Below are 26,056 nucleotides of genomic sequence, written 5' to 3' on the forward strand. Positions count from 1 at the left end.
GGTGAGGAATCCACTGGCAGATGTATCCATCAGAAGAGCCCTCCGCCAGCCCCTGTGGCGCCGCTAGGGCCAGCAGATGCCGGCGCCGAAACGGCATCACCTTGGCCTCGGACGAGGCCACCACCTGTCCCGAGGACCGAGTGGGACTCGGGGATGCGACCCGAGTCCCGGCGACCTCCCGCGACACCACAGGGACTCCCGCGGGAGTGTGCGGTGAAGCAGAGGTGCTGTGGTCCGAAGGAGGGACCCCCGAAGGGCCTCACCCCAACGGCACCACATCCTCCGAACCTGGATCCGAACCAGTTGGCGCCGGCGACGCTGCGGATGGCCCCGCACACTGCAAGGGATCCGCTGACGTCCCCGGAGGGGAAGGAGGAGGAGAAGCCAGCGATTCCTGCAAAGCCACCGCATATATCTCCATCTGGGCTCTAGTCACCCCCACACCGGGAAACGGAAGATAGGGGGACGACACGCGGGCCGCACCACCCGCGGGAGCCCTCGCCCCCAACAGACCGGGAACCGGCCCTTGGGGACAAACCGTGACACTTACTGATAGGTGAGCGACGCTCTTGCGGCTTGGGAGAAGGACGATGTCGAAGACGGAGGCAGCGGTTTCGAGTACCTTACGCAGGGGCCGGGCGAGGTGACGACACCGACCTGGACATGCGGGCTGAGAGTAGTTTCATCCGGCGTTCGCGCCGGGACTTCAGTTTATTTCGGAAATTGAATTCAACGGGTAAGCCACTCATAACCAAGTTATTAAAATGTTTTGAAGAATTAATTCCACCCTTGTCATGTTTTATTGCATCTGCATTCATATAGTGTTTGTACCCTTGACAAGGTGCTGAAGAGCATTTGCGGATGACTGGAGTGAGTGTGAATGCATTATGGCATAAAGTAGATTCATGATGGTTGTGTAAGGCAGAGAAAGCTTAGCCCATGTCATCAGAATGTGAGGCCGTGCATATACATAGGGTGTCCCCCTTCTTCTAGGTAATTATAGACACTGCTTCACGTTCTGGACTTTTATGAGATAGAATGAACGCATTTTGTATAGTGTAGCCTTGTTTTGCTTTATTTGATCTCATGAGATCAACACACCTGACAATAATGACTTATAGGTGAAATGTCTAGAATAGAAGAGAGTACATGTATGACCTGGAATAAAGTGGTTCCCTACATATGCACATGTTTTAGGGCAAGTTTTGAAAGCATACAAATACCTACAATCTTACTGTGATCTACTTACTGTAACCCACCCCTTTGTGGTGCTTCCATTGACCATGGTAAAGTCTCTGCTTTTGAATTGGAAAACAGTCAGTGTTCCTGCAAAAGAGGACAGAATTGGAATACACCTCTTTTTAGTGTGGTCCGGCAGGTCCACCCAGTTGTGAGACAGATCCACTCAGCAATATGCATGTCACATTCATTCTTAATATATGTAAGGAGGGTTAGTCCGTGAGAGATAAGCATTCCAGAGTTGACCCGGAGGGTGGGGGGTGAGGAGGGGGGGGGGTGTGGGGAGTAGTGCAGCCTGGCATCTACGGCAGATCTGGAAAATCTAACACGCCAATTTCTCTTTTGAAATCTTTGGATAATGTGGCTGATCATTTTAATGGACAAGATATTGTTCTCCCTGAAGAAGGAACAAAGCTGGAGGAAATGCATAGGGATTGCCAGAGGAATGAAATGCTAATGTCAATAAAAATATGAACTTTTCAAGAACTGAAGGAAACCAACAACATATTAATAGTGAAATATTTTTTTCTAATATTAAAAGTAAAAATAAAGGTAAATGAATTGTAACCAGAACTAAGCACTTGTCATAGGTTTGATTGAATTGATAATGAATTAAGGGCCAGATGTACGACCCTATTTTGCATGTGCAAACGGGTTTGCGACCCATTTGCGCATGCAAAATCTAATAGGGCCATGTACAATCCCTATTTAGCGAGTCTCATGTTTTTGCAACTCGCTTACTAAGAATTGAGAGTCGCTATTAGAAAGGGGCGTTCCAAGGGCGTCCCTTCCTAATTGCGAATCAGAGGCCTATGTAAAAATGTTTTGTGACCGCTATTGCGGTCGCGAAACACTTGCAATTTACTGCTCTCTTCAAGAGGGTGGTAAAGCTCTTGCAAATGGGAAGGACCCCATTTGCGAATGCAGGGGAAAATATTTGTTAGGGGCAGACAGTGGTCCCAGGGACCACTACCTGCCCTTAAAAGTGAAACAAAAACGTTTCATTTTTCTTTTTTGAAATGCATCCCGTTTTCCTTTAAGGAAAACGGGCTGAATTTTAAAAATAAACAACTGCTTTTTTTAAAAGCAATCCCAGACATAGAGGTCTGCTGAGCCCAGCAGGCCACATACCTGGGAGGGCCAGCCATTCCTAACCGGGTCGCAAATTGCGAGTGCCTCATTAATATGCAAGAGGCAGGTAATTTGTGACCCATTAGGAATCGCTAACAGTGTTTCTGACACTGTTGTACATTGATGTTTGCGACTCGCAATTTAATCCAATTTGTGAGTCGCAAACATCAATGGTCATACATCTGGCCCTAAGTCGTATGCTATAATGAATGGATTACCAGGATAAAGCTACACATCACACTGTGTGCGTTGAAGGACTTCCTACAAACCTGCAGTCAGCAAATATATTGAATTAATGCACAAATGGGTCAGAGTGAACACTTCGATTGCACCACAAATTTCACTAAACACTATATTATATGGAGCGTATTTTAAGGTTCCTTTCTTAAGGAGTTTGACAAAAATTTGATGTCTCCACATTGTGCTCTGGGACCTTTCAATTCAAGGGCAAAAGGCACAGCCACACAAGTGGGGGTACAATCTGCTTTGTGAGAAGTGTGGGAACGCTGAGTGGTAGGAATGGTGAGGACCCCACAGATTCTTACGTTTTCCATCACAGATATGTGATGAAAATGTGTGTTTTTAGCCAAAATGTGAGGTCTGCAAGGCATTCTGGGTAAGAAAAGGAAGTGGGATCTACGTAAGTTAAAGCACCCTCAGCTCTCCTGGGTGCCTAGAGTAAAAAAAATTCTGGGTTTGATAGGTGTTCCTTTATGGCGGCCAAGCTCAAATTGTGTAGCTACCCATATTTCCAAAATCGGCTTTTTGGCAAAAATGTAATGTCTCCACATTGAGGTTTGGGGCCTTTCCTGTTGCAGGCAATAGTCAAGCCCATACAAATGTGGTAGCATTTTTATCAGAAGAAGTATGGGAACACACACTAGTATAACGTATCTTAGCAATGGAAATTTCTCTCCATTTTTGGCTTCCAAATGTAAGCCAGTGTGTAAAAAGAGAATATTTTGCAAAATGTCTTCTGAATCATGAAAGTAAATGTGAATACAAATCCAGAATTGTACAAATACCCACTATTCCTAAACTCTGAATCTTGGGCGCATTTAAAAAATGCATCCGTTTCCTGCATATCCATTTTTCTTTCATTAGATTTTACCATATGAATTCCTGTATAAAAGTAAACAAAAAAATCATTATAGGTTGCACTCAGTTGTTGGCTCTGTATAGCATGTTGGTGGACATCCAACAAGCACCATATATCCCTGTGACCAGAAGCGTTTGACGTACATAATGCTATAGTATTTTTGGAAATTAGCCACCAGGACATAAAGTTACAGTTGGAAACGTTGTCACCAATTGCTATTTTTTCCTACTTCATTTCATCATTGTTTGAGTTCAATAATTCGTTTTTGAGGGAAAACTATGAGCGAAGTACTTAAATGACTTTGCTGACTTCAGATATATGTCTTCTTTTCAGAAACGTAGAACTATCATGTTTCACTCACAGGTTTGTTTCACACCTGTTTCCAGCACAAACTGTAAGTAGGTTGAAACAACAAAAAATAAGAAAAATGGATTACTACTTGGAAAAACGCAAAGACAGTGGTAAAGAAATATTGCTTTACAATTTGCTTGTTCCTGAAAGCTGGGACAATGGTGATCTGACAAACCTTTTGTTGACGCAATTTTTAGAGAAACAAAACCATACACTTTCTTGCACATCACTTTTCCCCCACTTTTGGAAACAAATCTCCAATATGTGGGGAAAAGAAAGTTAATTTGGCTTAAATCTCCTTTATGGAAAAAAAGTCATGAAAGATTAAGTCTTCCAAACAGTCAGTCAGAAATACTTTATTCGGTTCATTGAAAAAACCATAAAAGTGTACTAAACATCAAAAGTCAAGACCACAATTAAATACAAAAGAGAATTGTGCAAATTAGCAATCCATACAGTACATTGTCATAAATAAAAAACATACACTAACGATATAGTAAGGGAAAATATCTGCAAATATCATATAATAAGACCATTAAAACACAAGTAACAATGTTAAAAAGGGATCAAAGCGCTCGAAAGCAATTCATTAGTTACTCCGCTATGTAGACTGGGTCCACTTGATTTTCCTCTTAAGTCTCATGGCTATTGTCAAAAAATTCGCTATCTTAAAAATCTCCCAGGTATTAGACAGCAGCAGTAGATACAAAAGTGCAGGTTTAATTTGTCTAAAGCCCTTATCTGAAATAATGAACCTTTTACGAATTTCACAAGAACAAATCCCCAAATCCCTCTCCTTAGTCCAACCTGGGCGTTCTGTAAGGAGAAGATGGAATTTGTTCAATCTGAACTTTGTCAGTAAAAATCGATGATTAATGTTATTAACAATTCCTAAGTAGGGTTCCATTTCACTTGAGGTTATCAACAGTTGGTGAGCCCTTACTGTTGGTTTACACAGCTCCTTATCTTCTCTGGCCAGACCTACCATCAGCTTGTAAGTGTCTTTTTTAACCCATTTCACATCCCCCTTCAATAGTTTATTCGGCTGTTCGAACAGTTCCGGGCGACCCAGTTTAACTGCTAGATTTTTAACATAGTTCAGCCAGGGGATGGAGTTACCATGCTCAAGGGCTAGACAATCCCTGAGAATCTCGTGGTTCAACTCCAATTCGGGGTTCAGCCAGATTAAGATCCATTTTAATAGCGGGGCTATGGCTATACGATCTTCTAGATATTCTACTCCACACTCTTGGTGAACGATGTAACCGGGGGTTGACTGGGGGACGGATAAGATAGATTTCAGAAACTTATCCTCAGCCACCTGCAAGGCCTTTACATTTTTGAAACCCCACAAATCAGCTCCGTACATGGCTAATGAAATACATTTAGCATCGTATATCTTTAGCACAGTTTCCAACGGCTTCACCCCCAATTTGCGAGCAAAACCCAAAACAGCCAAGATGGACCTAGTGAAGATGTTACGTTTTGCAGCCAATTGGGGCAACCATGAAGACTTTTCATCAAAAATAACCCCCAAGTATGGGAATCTTGAAACCCTAGATAAGACATTCCCTTCACAGTGCAAGGTCATCATTCTTTTAGGTTTACTGCCCACAATCATTAGATGCGATTTTGAAAAATTCACACTAAGATCCAGCGCTTTCATAAAATCAGCAAATGAATTTAAAAGACTTTTCAGCCCTACAGCTGTGTGTGCTATAAGAGCAGCATCATCCGCATAAAGTAATGCCGGAATGAGATGCTTGCCTGCCCTCGGGATGTCCTTGCGCGCCTCAATTAAAACAGTACCTAGGTCGTTAATGTAGAGGGTAAAGAGTAGGGGGGCTAAAATACAGCCCTGCCTAACCCCATTAGTGATCCCAATCTTACCCGTACAGTTACCCAAACGGTCATATCTGACTATGGCCGAGAGGTCCCTATGCAGGTCAGCAAGGAAGTACACAATATTTTTTTCAATGCCAAGCTTGAGAAGCAGCCTCCATAATTTGGACCTATTCACCCGGTCGAAGACCGAGGAAAGGTCGATGAAGGCTAGATATAGCGTGCCCCTGTTGGCAAATGTGTATTTCCCAATTAATAATTGAAGGTTATGGCTTTGGTCTATGGTACCTCGTCCTTTCCTGAACCCAAATTGTAGGCCTGAAAGCATGTTCGTTTCAGCCAACCAATCTGTAAGTTTACCTAAAACCACCCGACCTAATACTTTCACAGCAGAATCACTAAGAGAGATAAGGCGATAACAACTAGGTTCCCCTCTATTACCTTTCTTAAAAATGGGCACAATGACGGATTCAGACCAGGTGCCCGGAATACCTGATTTACATACCCTGTTAATAACGTTAGTTAAAACTCTCGACCAGGTCTTGACATCTGATTTAAAGAGGTCTACTGGGACGCCATCAGGGCCCGGAGCCTTATTATTTGTCATCTTCCTGATGGCGTCTGCCACCTCTATCTCAGTAACCACTAAAGTATAGGGATCCGCAATAGGGGTAGATATAGTCACATCCCCTAGGTTTTCCCCTTCATAAACTGACTTAAAATGAGAACACCACACCTGTTCCCGGATGCCACAATCCAATTGGTCGTTACAAGGGTCATGAAAAAATGGTTTATTTACAACCGCCCAGAACTTAGAGCTGTTCTTGAGAACATCTATAGAGGTTAATTCTTCCCAGGCCGCTTCCCTAATCTCCCGCCTTCTGACTTCCAGTGCGTTTTTATAGGCTTTCCTTAATGAGGCCACGATGGCCTTATCCATTGGCTTGCATTTCAGGGCGGCCAACAGCCTTTGGTTAGCTGAAGAACAGTTTTGGTCAAACCAGCCCATCCCAACAGGATCCTTCGCTTTACCTGGTCGTCTAAGGTCAGCTGAGACCTGGGCACAGATTTTTGAGTAAGCCTCTAAAACCTCCTCATTCCCTGCTTGCACATTCATGCACGTATGCAGCTCAGTTTCTACTTTAGTTAATAGGTTATTTAGGAAGTCTCCAGGTACAACTCTGCTCCATCTGATTCTACGTGCCTGGTCTGTCGGGCGGATGTCATACTTATCCGTCCTATTATGGGCTAAATCCGGCTTTTTGATCAGGTTCGTGATACCAACAACCACTGGGTTATGGTCGCTAAAATGTGACCAGACTGCCGAGTAGCCATAAATCTTGTCCCCCAGCGTGGAGCTAATAAAAATATAGTCAATAACTGAGTGACTTCCATTCCCTTTGAAAGTAGGTATCCCCATATCCACCGTTGATGGGAGCATTAAACCATTATCTGCAAGAATTTTTTCAAGGAGATCTCCTTGAGCGGAATGCTCAAAGTGGGTATCCCCTTGCTCTATGGGGCCTAATTGATCTAGTGCCAAACATTTATCCGGGCAGCCATGTATATTGAAATTGCCCAGAACTATAATAAAACATTGATTTTTATTGACCTCTTTGTAATCTGCCAAAAAAAGATTTAACGTTTCCAGGTGATCAGTCGTGGTGACTCTGTCATATGAATTATAAAAATTAATAATTAAAATACTTCCCACCCCACTGCAGGTGATTTGTACTGCCAAGCAGTGTGGTGATCCTGTATCTAATTGGGTATGGGTACCAGGGATGGTGGCCGAAATTAGTGTAACCAGCCCACCCTTCGCCCTCCCCATATTAGATGCTTCCGCAGGGATCAAGTGGGTAGAATAACCATCTAAACTGAAGATGTTCCCTGTATCCCATTTTTCTTGCAGCCCGATGATGTCTGCCCCACCAATAAATTCACTCCAGATCGGGTCATCTACTTTGTTTTTAAGACCAGCAATATTCCAGGTTGCAAGCTTTATATTTGCACCCATAGCTAATTTTGCCACCCCAGCTATAAGACAAATTTTACTTACTGGAAGGTCCGAACTAGGAACTATCAAAGGTGTGACAGAGGTAGGAGTGATTTCGGTGGAACCTAGTCACTCATTGTCTCCCAAATTTGAAAACGTATCGAATCTGTTAAAAACTGGTACTGAAAATTCATATGGACCTTTCCCCTTTGGTGAGTCGCTATGCACTACCCCAATGTTATGAGGGGGATAAAAAAAAAAAAACAATGGGAGTACGTTTACATAATCATGATGTATTCTAACTGACCCAGCCTGCCTTAGCATGTCTTCAACCAATCTAGGGGACCTGAAATGTATGACAACACAATCACCTTCCAAGCTTTTATTTGCCTTACCCACCCAGGGCACCCTTCTTATCATTTTGAAACTATTATACAAATGATCCCCTAATACTGTTTTATTGGACAAGTAGTGAAGGGCTTTGCTTTTTAATGCGGTCCAGTGATCATTTTGGCCATCCTGGATCTTTGGAACATTGGCCAGGATTATTGTATAAGGACATGCCTCTACTGGTAGGTGCAGTGGCGGCTCTCTTTTAGGGGGCGTTGCCTGAAGGCTTAGTCTCCTCACTGGGCCCCGAGGTCCTTGCTTCTCTCCCCGCGTGGCTCCCGTGGCTCCTGAGGCTAAAGATGAAATATTTGGGATTATACCCGGGGCTACAACTTGTGGTGTAAGTTGGGGAAGTGGGGTGATCATTGAATCCAACAAATTATTAACGGAGGTTGTGACTGCACTCAAGGAGTGAACTACAGATGGATTAGACCCCGACATTAGACCTTTGTAATCTTTAAGATGTTTTTCAATTACATTTAGTCGACCCTCTATTTGCTCTAATTTGTCCAGTAGTGGGTAGGTAAATAACCTAAACCGTTCATCCAAGAGTTTTGTAAAATCAGTCATATTTCCCCCCACGTTGTTTTCTACATCCGGGGCAGTGTGTTCAAATCTTCCTGCACCCCTATCATCAACGTCCTGAAGGGAGGCATTTTTACCCTTACAACCCGACCCAGAAGCAAAATTAATATTCCTCGCCTGTTTGGCCTGTTGACGGCTCCCTTTGGGGGTATTCTTAGCCTTCCTTTTCCCTGATATTGTTTTACTACGAGTGTCCGCCGTACCCGGCCTAACCCTTAGCTGCCTAGTACATGTAACCATGGGGGAAGGGACTAGACTGGTTACAGGAGAGGGGGCGGAGGAAATAGATAAGCCCTCAACTAATACTGACCCATTAGGAACTTGATGGGAATGCAAACAGTCTGGTAGGGCAACAATAGAAGCGGGTATCTCAGCATTAGATACCGGCGAGGCTGTTTGCCGAAGTGGTTCCAGGGAAAATCTCCTCTCTACTAACTCGATTTCCTTTGCCACTGCGGACTCCGCTCGTCTCAGGAAAGCATCAAGGGTACCCACACCCCCAACCCCGGTACAAGCTCTAGGGTTAGATTTAGCCATAACAATTGAATCTTACTGTCAACAGATATCTCTTTAGGTACGATAGAACATACAACATACAATATCAATGCCCCCCAAAAATGTCTCACAACTCACTTATAGGAGAGTCGGCTAAAGGAGGGCCGTAGATCGAAAAGAGGTGGGCCCAGCCCGGCCTCCTCTGGCCTCTGAGAGCCTAAGAGGGCCCGCCCTTTGCCCGGGCTTCGCCCGACACGTCCTGCGCGCGTCCCGCGATGCGCGGTTTGAGCGCTGATTTTGTACACCTGGGCGTGGCGGGAGGGAGTGTTACTGGCCCGATGTCTGCTGGGTTATGTGGTTCCTTTCAAGGCTGTGACGGAGTCCCCCGAGCTGCAAGTGGAAGCGGGAAACGCAAGAAGTGATCCGGCAGTCCGTGGGTGCAAGCACAGCTCTCCCAGCAAAATCGTCACCCCTCAGACACACCTTCAGGGTCCAAGCAGTCCGCAAGTGTATCCCACAGTGCGCGGCTTAAGCGCCGATTTTGTACACCTGGGCAGGGCGTGGCAGGAGGGAGTGTTACTGGCCCGATGTCTGCTGGGCTATGTCGTTCCTTTCAAGGCTGTGACGGAGTCCCCCGAGCTGCGAGTGTTCCCGCGCGGGAAACGCAAGAAGTGATCCGGCAGTCCGTGGGTGCAAGCACAGCTCTCCCAGCAAAATCGTCACCCCTCAGACACCCCTTCAGAGTCCAAGCAGTCCGTAAGTGCATCCCACAGTGCGCGGCTTGAGCGCCGATTTTGTACACCTGGGCAGGACGTGGCGGGAGGGAGTGTTACTGGCCCGATGTCTGCTGGGCTATGTGGTTCCTTTCGAGGCTGTGGCGGAGTCCCCCGAGCTGCGAGTGTTTCCCGCGAAGCGGGAAAAACAAGAAGTGATCCGGCAGTCCGTGGGTGCAAGCACAGCTCTCCCAGCAAAATCGTCATCCCTCAGACACACCTTCAGGGTCCAAGCAGTTCGTAAGTGTATCCCACGGTGTGCGGCTTGAGCGCCAATTTTGTACACCTGGGCAGGGCGTGGCAGGAGGGAGTGTTACTGGCCGATGTCTTCTGGGCTATGTGGTTCCTTTCAAGGCTGTGACGGAGTCCCCCGAGCTGCGAGTGTTCCTCGCGAAGCAGAAAAACGCAAGAAGTGATCCGGCAGTACGTGGCTGCAAGCACAGCTCTCCCAGCAAAATCGTCACCCCTCAGACACACCTTCAGGGTCCAAGCAGTCCGTAAGTGTATTACAAACATAAACAATTAGCATTGGCAAAGCCAATAGGTCTCGCCTTTGGGATCTATTGGCTTTGTCTATGCTTATTAGCTGAGCTGTACAGCATTCCCAATGCTACAAAAAAAAAGTATATTGTGCCATTTTGTAGGTGCGTGCTTACCAAATGATGTGACTGCTTTATTTTATTTGCAGATCGACAAATAAAAAGCAATAAAACATTCAAAAGTGTTTTTTTAAAAAGCAAGTTGGGGGAAGCAACACCAGTGGGGGGAAGCAATACAGGTGGGGGGGCATAAGAAACATGGGTTGGGGCGTAAGCAAGATCAGTGGTCAGTAAGGGCTGAAGAAACATGGGGGGCTGTGGATGAGAACAAGGAAAACAAATGGCAAGGGGTAATGCGGGAAGCAAACTGATGAGAGGGAAAGGAACATGGACTGCCGTGAGCAGAGGATAAAAGGAAATGGCCAAGAGAGAGCAGTTGGAGCTTCAAAGGGGCAGAAGCACATGGATGACAAGGCAACATAGGCGGGAGAGCACAGGAGGGCAAGTGCATTATGGAGGGAGTAGGAGAGAATAACATGGGCGAGAGAAAGCAGCACAGAAAGGGTAAGAAAAGCACAATAGGCAGAAAGCTGAAAAACACACACATGCATTCTTGTATATTGCTTATAAAAAAGAAAAAATAATGTCAGAAAAAGCAAGCAGCGAAAAGACACAGTAATTCGTCCGTAGTCCCGGAGAGGGACAACAAAAGAAGAGGGAAAAAAAGCCCACACATGCTAACGAATGAGAAGCAAATGAAAGTAACAATGAAGCCAACCAATAGTAAACAGGCGGGCTGACATTACGTCTGGCAACAGACAGAGCAAACTGTGTCTAGTAGGCAAGACCTGAATTTAGCTTAGTACTGAGGTGGAAAAGCCTCACCTTCTGCGTAATTAACTTATTTTTTCCATCATTATGTGCTCTTCATTCCGGCTCATAATTGCGAGGTGTGTCACTGAACGTTATTAACATTCTGAGCAGTATTTAGAAATATTTCAATTATCTAAGAATGTAAATTGTGTTTCAGTGACAAAATGTACTTCATTTTGGTAATCAGATTTGAGTCACAGACTTCAATTCGCAAAATGTCACGATCCTTTTCATTTTTGCAATCAATCGGCTTAAACGTTTTCTCTTTTCAGAGGCCTTTTACAGATGTTTATGGAAGGGCCAGAACCCTTTGCTGTTCAGAAGGAACCCAGGAGCGCCTTCAAAAGACTGGAGGTCTGTGAGTTGCAGGAGACAGCAGTTGTTAAATGTAATCCATTTTTGAAAAAATAACATATCGTGGCCAAAAAGCGACTTTTACATGACAAGTAAACCACAGGACAGCCAACGAGGGCTTTGAATAGCATCCCCTTTCAGGACAGCATAGCCTAATTAGGGGCACCCCAGCGCAAAAAGTGAGAAACAATATAAGACAGTGCAGAGTAGGTTGAGGCTTTTAAGTCTTACTCTGTAGCTGCTCCATTCTACCCAGGGCTTGATCAGAAAGGTAAGCCTGGGATCCCTGCAAGGCTGCCAGGGCGAGGGAGCCATCTGATCTGCCGAATGCACAGATGAAAGCTCCACAGGCCCTCTTCTTGCAGGTACTCCGCTATAGTTTGGAAAGTTCTTTATGCAGAACCCCGCTGATGTAAGAAAGTGGCAGCATATGTGGCATCTTCGGCGCTTTACCAGCTACCAGCTTGTAACGCTCTTTGATATTCCTCAGTAATTTCAACATTTCAGCACAAAAAAAAATATCTTATCCAATTACGCTTTGGGATCAAAGCCTTACCTTTTCGATGAAACTGATGCAAGTTCAGCTGCTTTACCCCGATTATTCCATCCTAATTGAAGGTCTTTCTTACCAGCAGGATAGTAATTGCCGGTTAGTTCCTTCGGATCAAACGTATTGATCTCAGCATTGCAGGCATTCAGTGCAGAAGCCAGGCATGGTTTTGCACTGCTTTTAATCCCTAAAGTAATTTTAAAGCATCTTTAAAAGAAAATCCAGCTAACAGAAGGTCTTTTGGATCTAGCCTCTCTGAGGGTGAATTACAGTGCCTAGGACTCGAGCTTCGTCCTTATTTTTGGATGTGTCCGGTTTTATACAGAGCTTTTTGCTGAGGTTAGCTACTTTCTAAGCACTCTCAATGAGGACGGCTCAGACAGCCGAAGTCGTATGCAATAGGACCACAAAAGTTGTCAAGTGAGGAAGACAATAATATGAATTAACTTTGCCAATTCTGTAGTTCAAGATTTAGCCACTAGAACCTCCTAATTTGTTGCTGTTCAGAATGGTTCTCAAACCACATATGTGGTATTAAGCTTTAATCCATCTTTACTTTTGAATTGTGCTAACCTTTTATTTATTCACTAAGTTATTTTGTGATTCAAGCAAAGCACTTAGCAGGCCTGGAATGTCTGTTACCCTCAGCCTGGACCATAGTTCTACCACCAAATCTTACTCAGACTAATTAAGGCACTCAAATAAGGGATTTGAGAGTCACCCTCTTTTTACAATCATTTAGTTACACAAGGCATGTTTTGACATCTGTCCCCTAGTTTCTCTGATCTATAGTATGCCAATATGCTCACACATTATTATTACTGCAGTCTTACTTTTGTGGGGGTAAGTCTAATTTAATTACTGTAGGTGTGCTGATGAAGGTATCTATGGTTTTCTCTTACACAGCACAAGAATTTGTCAGGAAAAATCTATTGTCATTTACATGAGATGGTTTGTTTTCTTCTCTGTTGTTCTCAGCAGGTAATTTGTAAAACAAAATACAATTAAAATAAAAGTTCTGGTGCCCTCCTCAGAAGGCAGCTTGCACCAGCCAACTTCTCCTGTTAAGCCACCTAAAACAGAGCCAACTGCTAACCAGGAAATGGGGAGAGGATATGGCGTAATGGCCAGAGCTGCCACCTTCAGACCAGGGGAACCAGGTTTAAGTCTCTGCATCAGTTCAACATCCAGTGATTCAGGGCAAATCTCTTAATCTCCTCGTGCCTACAAAAAATGTGTGTGTCCTTAACTGGTGCTCATGAAACGGTGTTGATGATTAAGTGGACTCCAAAGCCTGACACAAATGCTTCATCCTTTCAGGGTAAGCCTACCTACCTAATGCCTGCCTGCAGCCTCGTGCACATCTGTCTTCCTCAGCGGCCATATTAAAGTCATCGGAAAGGTCATCAAAGAACATTCGCCTCCTATCAAGACGTAAGAGAGCAGAGAAATAGGAAATTACTCCACAAGCGGAACCTGGATTTCGAACAATACACCTTCAATTTGGCGTCACAAGAAAAAGACGAGCCGATGGGTGACTTCATCACACGGCTCAAACGCCTAGCTCGTTACTGCGAATTTGAGATTTTCACTACCGAGGACGCACTTCGCCTACATATCATAGAAGGGTGCCAGTCAGAATCTCTACTTCGTCGCCTGCTGAAGAAACTCTACTCACTGAACGACATTGAAGAGCTGACGCGAATAAATGACCAAGCTGAAGAACATGCCAAAAAGAAGGAAGCAGGCAAAACAGAGAAACGTGCACAAGCCTTCCGACTACACGACACCAGTCAGACTAAAAAAAGTCTCAGAAACCTGCAGGCCAAACTCGCAGCGTGAACAAGAACAGCAGTAACCGAAAACAACAATTACAGTGCTACCGCTGCGGTCAAGATTACCCTCAGACAGGCCTGTGTCCTGCCATGCGACAACAGTGCCATCGCTGTGGGGAAAAAAATCACTTTGAAAGGGTGTGCCAAATATTCCGCAAGGAATCAGCGCCAACAAAACGAAACCCTGGACCTCTTCAGAACGCAAGAGCGGTACATGAGAGGTGAGACAGGTCAACTAGCTCATCAAGACCCAGTACACGGTGGCACCTCACACACCATTGTCGATGGTCATCATCATGAGAATTCTCAGCCCTCACTCCCATATCTCAAGACAGCGACGAATACATATGCATGGTTGCACACCCTGATAGATTAAAGAAATACCTAAGCATGCACATTCAAATGGGAAATCATCCAGCAAAATTTGACTTAGACACTGGAGCATCGCTCAACTACATATGCACAACAGAATACAAGAAAATTAATCCGAAACCCATACTACAGAAGGCCGCTGTGAGTGTTTATAAATGAATGTCCTAAGAACCACTACCAAGCCTGGGACAATTTCGCACGTCTCTGACATATGCAGACAGAGCGGTTCATGTACAAATTCATGTCATAGAAGGACCCGAAGCAGTTGACTGTCTTCTCAGCCTGCCCACAGCCTAGCGTTTAAAACTAGTGGAAATAGTGTAAAAAGTAGACGACACACCAGACATTATCAGCAAATTCCCAAAGTTAATCACCGGACTGGGAAAAGTAGCTCACTTCAAAGTCCGATTGCACATAAATGAACAAGTAACACCCGTAGCTCAGCATCACCGGAAAGTACCTTTTCACCTCCAGCAAGCAGTGGATGAAGAGCTACAAGATCTACTGAAAGCTGACATTATTGAGAGATCGACTGGACCCACCCTGTGGGTATACCCAGTATTAGTAGTGCCCAAACGGGGATCAGAGAATAAAGTGCGCCTTTCAGTGGACATGAGGGCCCCAACTACAGCCATAGAACGTGAACGACACCTGGGACCTCATATCAGCGACATGATCACTCGCCTAAATGGAGCAAAGGTATTTTCAAAATTGGGCCTAAACAAAGGGATACCACCAGCTTGAGCTTCACGAGAAATCCTGCTATATCATCACCTTCTCAACACATGAAGGGCTTTTCAGAAACAAACGCCTCAACTTCGGAATTTCTTCAGCAGGGGAAATATTCCAAGAGGGGGTGAGGTGAGTTATTCATCACATTCCAAATTCGATTAACTACAGCGACGACATCCTGGTGTTTGGTGATACCCGCAAGGAACACGACAAAGCTCTAGTGTGCCCCCTTTTCTAAATGCCAACCTTACACTCAACCGAGACGCATGCGAGTTTCACAAATATACACTGAAATTCTACGGCCACATCTTCTCCAGCAACGGAATGCGACCTGACCTTCAAAAAGTGTTGGCACTAGCTGACACCTGTGCCCTCAAGATGTTAGTGATGTATGGTCCTTTTTGGGCATGGCCAGCTACTGTGCCCGATATATCAAGGATTACGTCACCATCAGCTATCCTCTGCGGGAACTTACAAAACAAGGACAAATCTTCCGATGGTCAGCCAAATGTGAGCAAGCGTTCAACCAAATCAAGACAGCAGTAAGTTTTGCCATTATCCTGGCATATTTCAACCCCTGCAAGAAAACAGAAATCACGGTTGATGCAAGCCCAGTAGGACTCAGAGCCGTCTTGGCCCAGTACGAAGGCGAAGGAGACCAGCGACACATAGTAGCATAAGCAGCCGCAACCTTACGGACACTGAGAAAGCATACTCACAGCCAGAGAAAGAGAGCCTGGCGGCTGCGTGGGCGTGCGAGCACTTCCATATCTACATCTACGGGAAGCACTTCACACTGATCACTGACCATCAAGTTCTCCTAACAATATTCGGGAATCCCCGAGCAAAGATGCCACCGTGGATTGAACACTGGGGTATTCGCCTCCAAGAATTCCGTACATCATTTTTCACAAGCCAGGGAAGGTGAGGAATCCATCAGACTACATGTCGCGACATCCCAGAGCCTCGACACGAATGAGACATTTGCTGGCGGAAGAATACATTCACTTCGTCATTGATCAGGCAAAACCACCAGCCGTCCCATTGGAAGCAATCATAGAAGCCACTGCTAAGGAAGCCACGCTCCAAAACATAATGCACTGCATTCACATGAACTTGTGAAGACACCTGGAGGAAACGCCAATCGACAAAACCGTGAACGCACAGGAACTCGTTTCCTTCCGACATGTCAAAGATGATCTCACAATCAGTGAAAACAGACTACTATTAAGAGACAGACGGATTGTCATCCCACAACAGCTAAGACAAGAAGTTCTCAAATTAGTGCATGAGGAACACAGAGGCATACAGGCAACAAAGAAAGCACTAGGGGAGCGAGTCTGGTTCCCATCCCTTGACCAAATGGTAGAAACCACTCTTCAGGCCTGCCCTCAATGTCCACTGGTAGGGCGAGAAGAACCACATACCCAGCTTAAAATGTCTGACCTCCCAGACAGCGTATGGCAACAGATGGCAATTGACTTTTTCGGCCCGTTGAAGTCCAGGAAGTACATTATCATCATCATGGATGAAAACGCCAGATTCCCCATCGCGCAACAACTATTGTCAACAAGAGCAACCACCATCATACCATTCCTCGATGAAGCATTAGCAGCGTGGGGAATCCCCACAGTAGTAAAAACAGATAATGGCCCGCCATTCAATGGACATGACTTCACAGAATTTGCAAGACACCTGAACTTCAAGCACCGGAAAATCACTCCCATGTGGCCTCAAGCCAATGCGATGGTAGAGAGGTTTATGGCCACAATAAAGAAAATCATACAACAAGCAGAACTGTCCCGACGAGACATCCAACTCGCACTCAACGAGGTATTACGAGCCTATCAAACCACACCACACAGCACCACCAACAAATGCCTAGCTACCCTGATGCTGGGAAGAACACCGCGTACCCGAACACCCGTCGCAGACGCCGTTGTGCATTCCAGTTCCCATGTTCATGATCACAAGACACTGGCGGATCTTGACAAGGTCAAGAAAGGAAAAATGAAAGAGTACGCAGACAATCGCCGAAAAGCCAGAACGTCTGACATCCAGGAAGGAGACTGGGTGCTAGCCAGACAAGTACAGAAGACAAAAACTGACAGTCGTTACCGTAACCAACCACTACGAGTGACGAGTCGGAAAGGAACCATGGTCTCGACCGCATCTGAGAACAAGAGAATCATACGATATGTGTCACATTTCAAGAAGTGCAATACCGCAGTCTACACCCAAGCAGAAGAGTAAGAACATGACACAGATAAATCAGCCTGAGAAACCAAGAACTGTGAAAGACCTGAAGCTTTAGCAAGCCCAAGAGAGTTGAGAGTAGCGCGCCTCTGACGCCGGCCGCAGAGAACCATCTGGAGACCCACCCGACTTATTGAAGAACTATACATGAGTAAGCATTGATCACTTAAGAAGGAGGGAGATGTGGTATAGTCATACCTGGCTCCGGCGTGCAGCGCTAGGACCTGGCAAGACGAGAAGCAGGAAGAAGGTGAAGGAGGGAACCGGAAGGGAGGAGCGTGGACTAAGCAGGCAGATAGAGTTGAGGAATAAAGAAGTGTGCACCTTAATACAGTGGCGGTCCCGTCATTCCTACAAATAACATGAAAAAGATATGGCACTCAGCTAGTCCAATCCATTATCAAGCTTCAATGTTGTAATATTCAAACCAAATATGGAAGACAACACATAAGCGTTCCATGGTCTCACAGCTATGCAACAAAGGCCAACTTTGCTGCTAGCAAGACTTGGTGGCTACGGGGGTACGGATCTTTAGGATTGCTATCCTTCACCCTGCTCACCTATGTGCATTTTAAGTATTGACTATACAGTGGTACATTTAAAAAATATCTTCAACTGTGATAATGCATGCTGTCTGTCTTCTTGCCACATACAGAGCTGGATGATGGACAGAATTAACAAGTGTAACATCCTTTGGTACACATGCTCTTTTAGGCCTATACAGTCATGGCACACACACAGCAAGATGGAAGACAGTCCCCTTGTGACATATGTAAGACCCCCTTTGGTAAATGCACTCTCTTGGGCCTTTGCAATCATGGCACAAACAGAAAAAGATGGTCGAGAGTCCGTATAGGACAAGTGTAAGACATCCGTTTGTAAACAGTTTTCTTGGGCCTATGTAGTCCTACAGCCTCAGCTTGATCATAATTTAGTGAGAAAAAAAATAAACCTGGGAGACTGACACAGGCCTCCACACTGATGATGGGGGCCAGAGGATGTCCTGCTTGCCTAACCGCAAGTCCCTCAAGATGCAAACATGGCACTGAATGTTCACCAAGTGCTCCACCAAACATACTGATTTCTGCTCAAACTACACACACCAAGTAGGAGATCCAAGAGGCATGCATGTTGGAGGAGGTGGTGTGTTACTGACCCAGGAGTGAGAGACCACAAATCATGTGTTTGTTAAAATATTATTTATGGTTTTCTAGAAATCAATTACCACAAGATTTTTATCAGATCTTTATCAACTTCCTACACATGGATCATACATATCTGTCCTTCTTCATTATACATATCATTAGCACCTAAACTTTTCCAGTTCCAGCCACAAGGTAAAAAGTGAAGCATCTAGCTTAGGGTTCACACACACTAATTCCCACAACCTCTCTACCCACCCTTCTCTGAACTAGACCATTCCTCCTCTGTGCCAGAAATGATGCTAATACCCTTCAGATCTCTTGCTTTCTCCTATAACATGTGTGTTAAAGAAGAACAGCATCCACTCTCTCCATACTAGCGTTCCTTTACGGCTTATTTTGACACATTTGAACAGGTTGGGGCCTGTTGCCATACAATAAGATATAGCTTAGAAAGCCAATAAGAACTACAGCCTAGAAAATATTCACTCAGTCTACTCTAACCTACAATAAAGTCAAAGCCCCTATAGACATTTAGGGGCCTATTACGATGGAGGATTTTCCGCATCCTCCGGGCCGGCGGAAGCCACCGCCGGCCCGGAGGATGCGGAAAATCCTCTGCGGACCCACCGCCACATTAGGATGGCTGGTGGGTCCTGGTTTCCGTCCGCCGCTTTTCCGCCGCGGTTGGCTTACAACCGCGGCGGAAAAGCTCTAATATGGTGACGGTGTCTCTCAGACACCGTCAGCCATATTAGGATGGCCTGTGAAAAATGCTTTTCCGCGGCGGGTTTTCCGCTGTGGAAAAGCATGTGTAACTTCACTGCGGGGGCCCGTTGTGTGCCCCCTGGGTGAAGGGGGGTGGGGGGTGCACATGGGGGGTACCTATGGTACCCCCCTGCATTTGTATGCAGATATCGGCAGGCACCGCACGGTGCCTGCCGCTTTCTGCATACAAATGCAATGTATGCATTTTTACCATTGCGGCGGATGCAGCTTGAAGTCGCACCCGCCGCAATGGTAAAAATAGAGGATGTGACCGCCAGGGTGGAGGTCACATCCTAATTGCACAGGAGGGAACTCCGCAGGCCATGCGGAGTTTCCCTCCTACTCTATGGTGGCGGACGGACTCAGGTCCGTCCGCCATCATAATCGGCCCCTTAGTCTTCAAAACCATACATGTTCATGCTGCGTAATGTGGTAACAACACTAGCTAATAACAGAAATGAATATACACTTCACTGTTGAAAGTGGTAAATGGCAACTCCTTTAGAAAAGCAGCACGCTGCATAGGGAAACCTTCTAAAGGGTCACTGTAGTATTCCATATTATGTCCAAATTCTGTGTAGTATAGAAGTCAGGAAACGCAGGGTTCTTTGAAGTGATTTATTTTAAATGAAGTACAGCTTAACATCCACAGGAGCGATCAGGCAGAAACAACCGATCTCTAGCTCAGCAGTAGTGCACTCCTCCACCGGTCCCCCAACATTCTACATGACCACCTATCATTCTACACATGACATAACACCCATGACATAATATGGAATACTACAGTCACCAACTCTTAAGTCCTTCCTCAGTGCCGCAGATATTGGCAAAATGCCAGAACGCAAGTGTCACTTAATTTGATAGACCCGGAAATTGGCATTATCACAGAACCGCTGTCTATAAAATTCAGGGCCCTAAATACTGGCAGCAAACTAGAACCCCACTGTCTTTAAAACTGCAGGCCTGGTACACTGGCAGCAGCCCAGAACCCCACTGTCTTTAAAACTGATGGCTCTGTACACTAGCATCAGGCCAGCACACTACTGTATTCAAAACTAAGGGGCTTACAAACTGCCAATAGCCCAGAAGAAAAATCCAGCACTTCCTAATGGAGCAAGAAGAGATGGTCCTCCGTCAGACACTATGGAAATTGTGGGATAGACAGAGGGATTTCCACCAAGGGAAGCCCACAACTCCTCTGCACAAATTGTAGCACTCACTTTTCGGAAGTGATTTCAGTCCATTGGGGCAGGTGGTGCCTGAAATTGCCACCAACGGGATGGTCGGGCTGGATGGGGGACTCAATAAAGCAGCTAGGGGGCTGTGGCAGCCTGAGGGGCGGAGGTCTGGCCAGCACGGTGGGTCCGCTCCCGCACACTCTGTGGGATGCGAGACTCCAGGCCACGAAAAGGCTGGGAAGCTTGCTGGTGGGTAGGTTTGGTATTGCGGGTGCCTATATGGGCCCCGGCCGCGACCACTGAAGGGACGAAAGGATTGTTGGGAAGCCAGAGAGAGACCCAAGGATCTGGCAGTGACCTGTCTTTCACGAAACCACTCGAGCCCCATGCCAGCTTTGCCGCCGAATAGGCTGGAGCCATCAAAGGGTATGATAATAAAGGATGATTGGATATCCCCTGAAAAACCGGAGGGCTGCAACCAGGCATGTTGGCAAAGTGCCATCATAGAGGTCATGGCCCTGCCCAGAGAGTCCATGGTTTCTAGTTCGTGCATGATGGTGAACTTAGCTGCGTCTCGACATCCACCAGTGCTTGTTTCAGGATGGCTCTGCCCTCTTCATGGAGCATGTGCAGCAGCTGTGCAACCAAACCCCATAGAGCATGGGAATACAGCCTCAAGGGGCATGCATTATTCACTGACCCCAAGGCTAAGCTGGTGGAAGAGAAGAATCTCTTCCCAAAGATGAAGAGCCTTTTGGATTCCCTGTTCGGTGCTGTGGTAGGGAATGTGTTTGGATTGACCTTGGATGGGGAGGCCTGCACAACTGGGCACTCAGGGTAGATGCTGTAAGAGAAGGCTGGGTTTCCTGGGGTGGGAGGATGGCAACAAACACTCATGCTGTGCACAGGAATCAATGTCCAGTGGTGTCAGGAAGGTGCTGTTTGGGAGTAAGAAATCGCAATGGGTTTGTTGCCTTGTGGTGTTGGCGGTGTGTGTAGGGAGCACAGGGACTAATTGGGTGGAAGCACCCGTGGCGGCACTGGACGGGATGGAATGGACCCAGCTGACCTGACTGGCGTTGGTGGCAAAACTGCCAGCAGTAACCCCGCAGAACACCTCTAGGCCTTGTAAGGCCTGCAGCCGCGTCAGAGAGAGTCAAAGGCCAAAAGATGGTGAGTATGGTGTCGTAGAATTCTTTTAATTGAACGGGGGTCGCTCCGGGGTACTCGGAAAGCATGGATTAGTGGGGCTTCGAAGCATGTTATTTGGAAGGGGAAGGCAAAGAACACTTTGACTCCTTTATCTAGTGTTTTTTGTACCTACCCAACTTTGAGGAGAACCTTTTTGGAGTAGGATGATGACCGATCGTGGTAACGACTTCGGAAGCAGCACCTGGAGCGGGACGGTGAACGACACACAGCTTTCTTATGCCACACCTCCAGGAGCTTCATCATCCGCTTATGCATCGCCTTGGTGTGCATCAACATGCACTCAACGCAGGCCTTGGGGTCATGGCCTGCTGTTGGCATGGAAAGAAAAGAACTGATGTCCAAGAGCAGGGCTATGCATACATAGGCACTGCGTACATCACCTGAAAAGCGGGCAACACCGACGTAGAGCCTATTGATGACACCCACCAGCACACAGAGGTACTGCTCAACAGTTTCTGGATGCAGTCTGGTGCCTGGGGTACATTCGAAGGTGGGGAATCTGCTGGTTGATGCCTCTGTCAGAACAGCGAACCTGCCTCCTGGTCAAGTGCGAAGTCAGATAAGAGAAACACCTCTCAATTTGTGGTGTAAACAGGAATGGGAAGGTAATCTGATATTGTACAAGGCATCACATGTGTTGGACTTGGCCCTTCTGGCAGGTTCACCCCTAAACGTTTTGCTTTTTATTGAGACTTGGTGTTAGTAATTTTTGGCTTCTGCTCACTTTCCCACTGTGTCCCAGGGTAAAGTGCGTGCGTGTAGTGAGATTGGCCTGGCCTCCCATAGGAATGCATGGGGAATGTATGTGTCCATGTTAGTTCCTGATGCATGGGGTGTGCAGGCTCGAGTTTGGTATGTGCGAACTCGTGTGATTAAATGCTGCGCGATGATGTGTGCGGCGTCCGTGTGTCTAGTGTGGAAGTGCCACTTCTAGAAGTTGGCATGTCTGTGTAATTTATGTGAAATGACTGGCTGGCTTGTGATTGGCTGGAGATGGCTGGTGAGCCTGGCTCCAGGTGTCAGGATGGGTCTGCCCCGGTGGTGAGTGGAGAGATCTGCATGAGTGATGTGAGGGAGGGGTGCCCCTGGGACCTGAATAGGGCTGGGCTTTCCCCCACACAATGCTGGCTCCGACCCCTGTGGTGCGACTGATGACCCGACCCATCCTGTGAATAGGCAGAGGGGCTGAGCAAAACAAAGTGCTGAGGAACCAGTTGTATCTGGTTCGCCCCTTGCCTGCACCCTTGTAGACAAAGGATTTCTTGGTATAAGAAGGAGCTGTGACCCCATACAAGGGTTCTCTTCCTGATCCTGTCTTGAGGGGGGCCTGCTGCTGCTGGGTGCCAGGAGGACCGCCACTGGGACTGCCTCCCTGCCTGGAGGGCCCAGTGAGCTGCCCCCTGGGCCCAGCCTTTGCCCCCCCCTTTGCCTAAAGTCTAAAAAGGTCTTTCTCTGGACTTCTTTTGCTAATAGCGCCTGGGAGCGCTTTACTTTTCATCCCGGCACCTGGGGAGTGCTGAATCTTTACCTCCAAGGGAGAGCTTTATTTTGTGGTGCCTAAAGAGGATTGCGCTGTCTTGAGGGGCCGTGCTTCTGATTCCCCGCATCTATGCCGAGTTTTGACCCCTGACGGGTGCCCACCCCGCCAGGGACGTTGTAACTACACGGGAGCCCACCCCGTTTATTTGCCGTACTCTGTAAACCTTTTTTTTAGCAGGTGCCCACCTTGCAGAAATTGCAGCGCTACATTTAAATTCCTTTGAGGGAGCCTACCCCTCGCTTTGACCCCAGAGATCACCGCCGCAGCACCGGGGCAGAAAGCAAGCCGAGGAAGCCGCCGCTGATGTCACACGGCGAGCCGCGCTGCCATTGGTTGAGGCTTGCCGGGCGACCTGTGCGGTGATTGGCTGCCCCAAGCAGGAAGCAGACGGGAGCCTACCCCGTGCTCCTGCGCTGGTGAAGGAAAGCCGGCGTCTTCCTCCCCCCCCCCCCGGGGCTCCCAAGAGCGAGGGAGAGCCCCAGAGAGCGTAGGAAGATTGCCAAGAGAGAGCCCCGAGGAGCGGGAGCTCTCGTGCCGCCACCACCCGCGAGGGCCCAGGAGACGACCAGCCCGAGGAGTCCTACAACTGGTAAGTGGGGCTCTGGGTGTAGAGTTGTTTAGAGTCCCCGAGAGGCTCCAACGTCTGGGGGCATTCTTGTTTGGAGCCACGAGGCTCCCGGGGGCATTGTTACTCCGAGTCCCCCAGAAGGGGGACTCCAATGACGGGGACATATTTGTTTTAGAGCCAGAGAGGCTCCCGGGCATGTTGTGAATCCGAGTCCCCCGAGCGGTACTCCAACGAGGAGCACAGTTATTCAGAGCCTGAGAGGCTCCATCACTCCTGGGGGCTTTTATTGATTTTGAGTCCCCCGAGAGGGACTCCAACGATAAAGGGGCATTTTGGAGGGTAGAGCGGCCCCGGTTGGCAGCGGGCCGCTCCCCCCAGTGAGGTGGCATTTGTTTCTTGAGCCCACGAGGCTCCCACGTGTCCTTGGGCCCCATTGTTCAGAGCCCCACAAAAGAGCCAGGAGGCACGCTGGTGCCAGGCTCAGTCCTCCAGCTGCCCAGCACTTAGTGGGCAGCTGCTACGTTTAGGCCCTTGCACCTTCTTCCTTGGCTGCCCACGCAGAGTGCCCTGACTTTGTGGACACAGGGCGTTTCAACCCCTGAAATGCCAGTTGGCCTGGGGGACAGTTCTGGTGTTGTGCCCTGGCGTGGGGTACCTGTTTTTGCTTCATGTGATGTTTTGCGCAGATGTGATTTCCTGCCTAATGTGATTGTAATGTCATATGCAATGCTTTCTTGCCTATACCCCTAAATATATTTTTATGCTTAGGTGGTTGTTTTTCCTAGTATAGTTATACTAGTGAGTTCATGGTTCCCTGCGTGATCAGGGATGTGGAATTCCTATAGCCCGACGCCCAGGACATATTGTTTGGGGTCAAGGGCAACAAGTTTTAATGTGCATTTTGTCCTTGGGACAAGTAGGCCCAACCCCCTGCAGCACACACCCTTTGGCTGCCAGTTTGCAGTAGCACATTAAGGGCCAGGGAAGGGCACTGCCTTTAGTTATTATTTGTGTGACTATGTTAATGCTGTTCAAACTTGTATTTATGGTTCATTAATTGAAAGCCTTTATTATTAGGGTGCGCGCTCTAAGTAAATGTAAGATCGGACTGCACTACTGACAGTGGTTACAGTATATAAATGTGTACTCACGGTTTTAAAGTTTAGAAATATGAGGCTATGCATAATGCTCCCAGAATGCTCTCCGATTAGATGCAAATATTTGTAGACGCTTGAGAGCAAGATTAATTACTCTTTGCTTACAATATAAAATGTTCCTAAAAAATGAAAGTAGGAAAAAAAACATTTGCTACACTACTGTGAAATTTCAGGTACCGTTTCTTTGCAGCATCATTTAGTAAGATGTGTTGATGCATGCTAGTATTTCGCAAAAATATTCATATTGGAAAATCAGTGTAACCAGTTTCAATAAGATTATGAGTAACATAAAAATAAACAAGCATTGGCAAAGTCAGTAGGTCTGAATTTAGTGGTCAGTTTTTTAGTTTTGCCACTATGTGACTTGTTTTGGCATGGTTTTTGTAAAGCCTTCTTGATGTGAAAGCTGCCAGGCCCTCACCATTATAACAAACATTGGCAAAAGCAACAAAAAATGTTCTAAAAAAAAGCACACACTGCCACATTAGTTACTGCCACTAAACAAAACTACTTTGTGTGCCAATATACTCCTTGTGAAAGAGCTTAATGCCGTCACTCACAGTGAAGCCAGCCGATACAGAGAGAGGGAGAGAGAATTTTAATAAACACAAAAGGTTGTGGTAAACGCCAGACCAAATTAAGGGCCCCATTATTAAAGAAAGTCTCAAAAGTGCACCCTTGCATTAAGTGCAGCTATATGGCTTTCGTGAATTTACAAGAATTTATAGAAGCAGGGCAAGAAATGTACTCTTGGAAAATATTTGTGACCTGGAGTTTATCATGAGCAAATATGCATGTGTAGACTTGCTCATGCGAAAACCCGAGTGTTTGCAAGGTCATTTTCCCATCAACCACTTTTTTCCCAACTCTGGAAGAAGGTTTACGTCTGCCATTGTCAGGAGTACATTTCCAACATTTCTCAGTATGGAAAAAGACTAGAGGAGTTGTTGAAAACCCTTACAACATGCAAGTTAGTAGATTTGCACAGACTTAAAGGGCATTCCAACCCTGGAACTATTGCTTACCACTACCTTCAGTCCCAGTATGTAGATCTGCAGAAACGTGGCAACATAAAGGGA

At 46.6% G+C, this 26,056-nt stretch overlaps 1 protein-coding gene across 3 annotated transcripts in view; it reads right to left on the reverse strand.

Moving 5' to 3' along the window:
• CEP112 (centrosomal protein 112) overlaps positions 1-26,056 on the reverse strand; it is a 2,313,552-nt gene that overhangs the window by 264,970 nt on the left and 2,022,526 nt on the right. The window lies entirely within an intron of this gene.

Source organism: Lissotriton helveticus, chromosome 7, assembly GCF_964261635.1.
Source record: "Lissotriton helveticus chromosome 7, aLisHel1.1, whole genome shotgun sequence".
Lineage (NCBI taxonomy): Eukaryota > Metazoa > Chordata > Amphibia > Caudata > Salamandridae > Lissotriton > Lissotriton helveticus.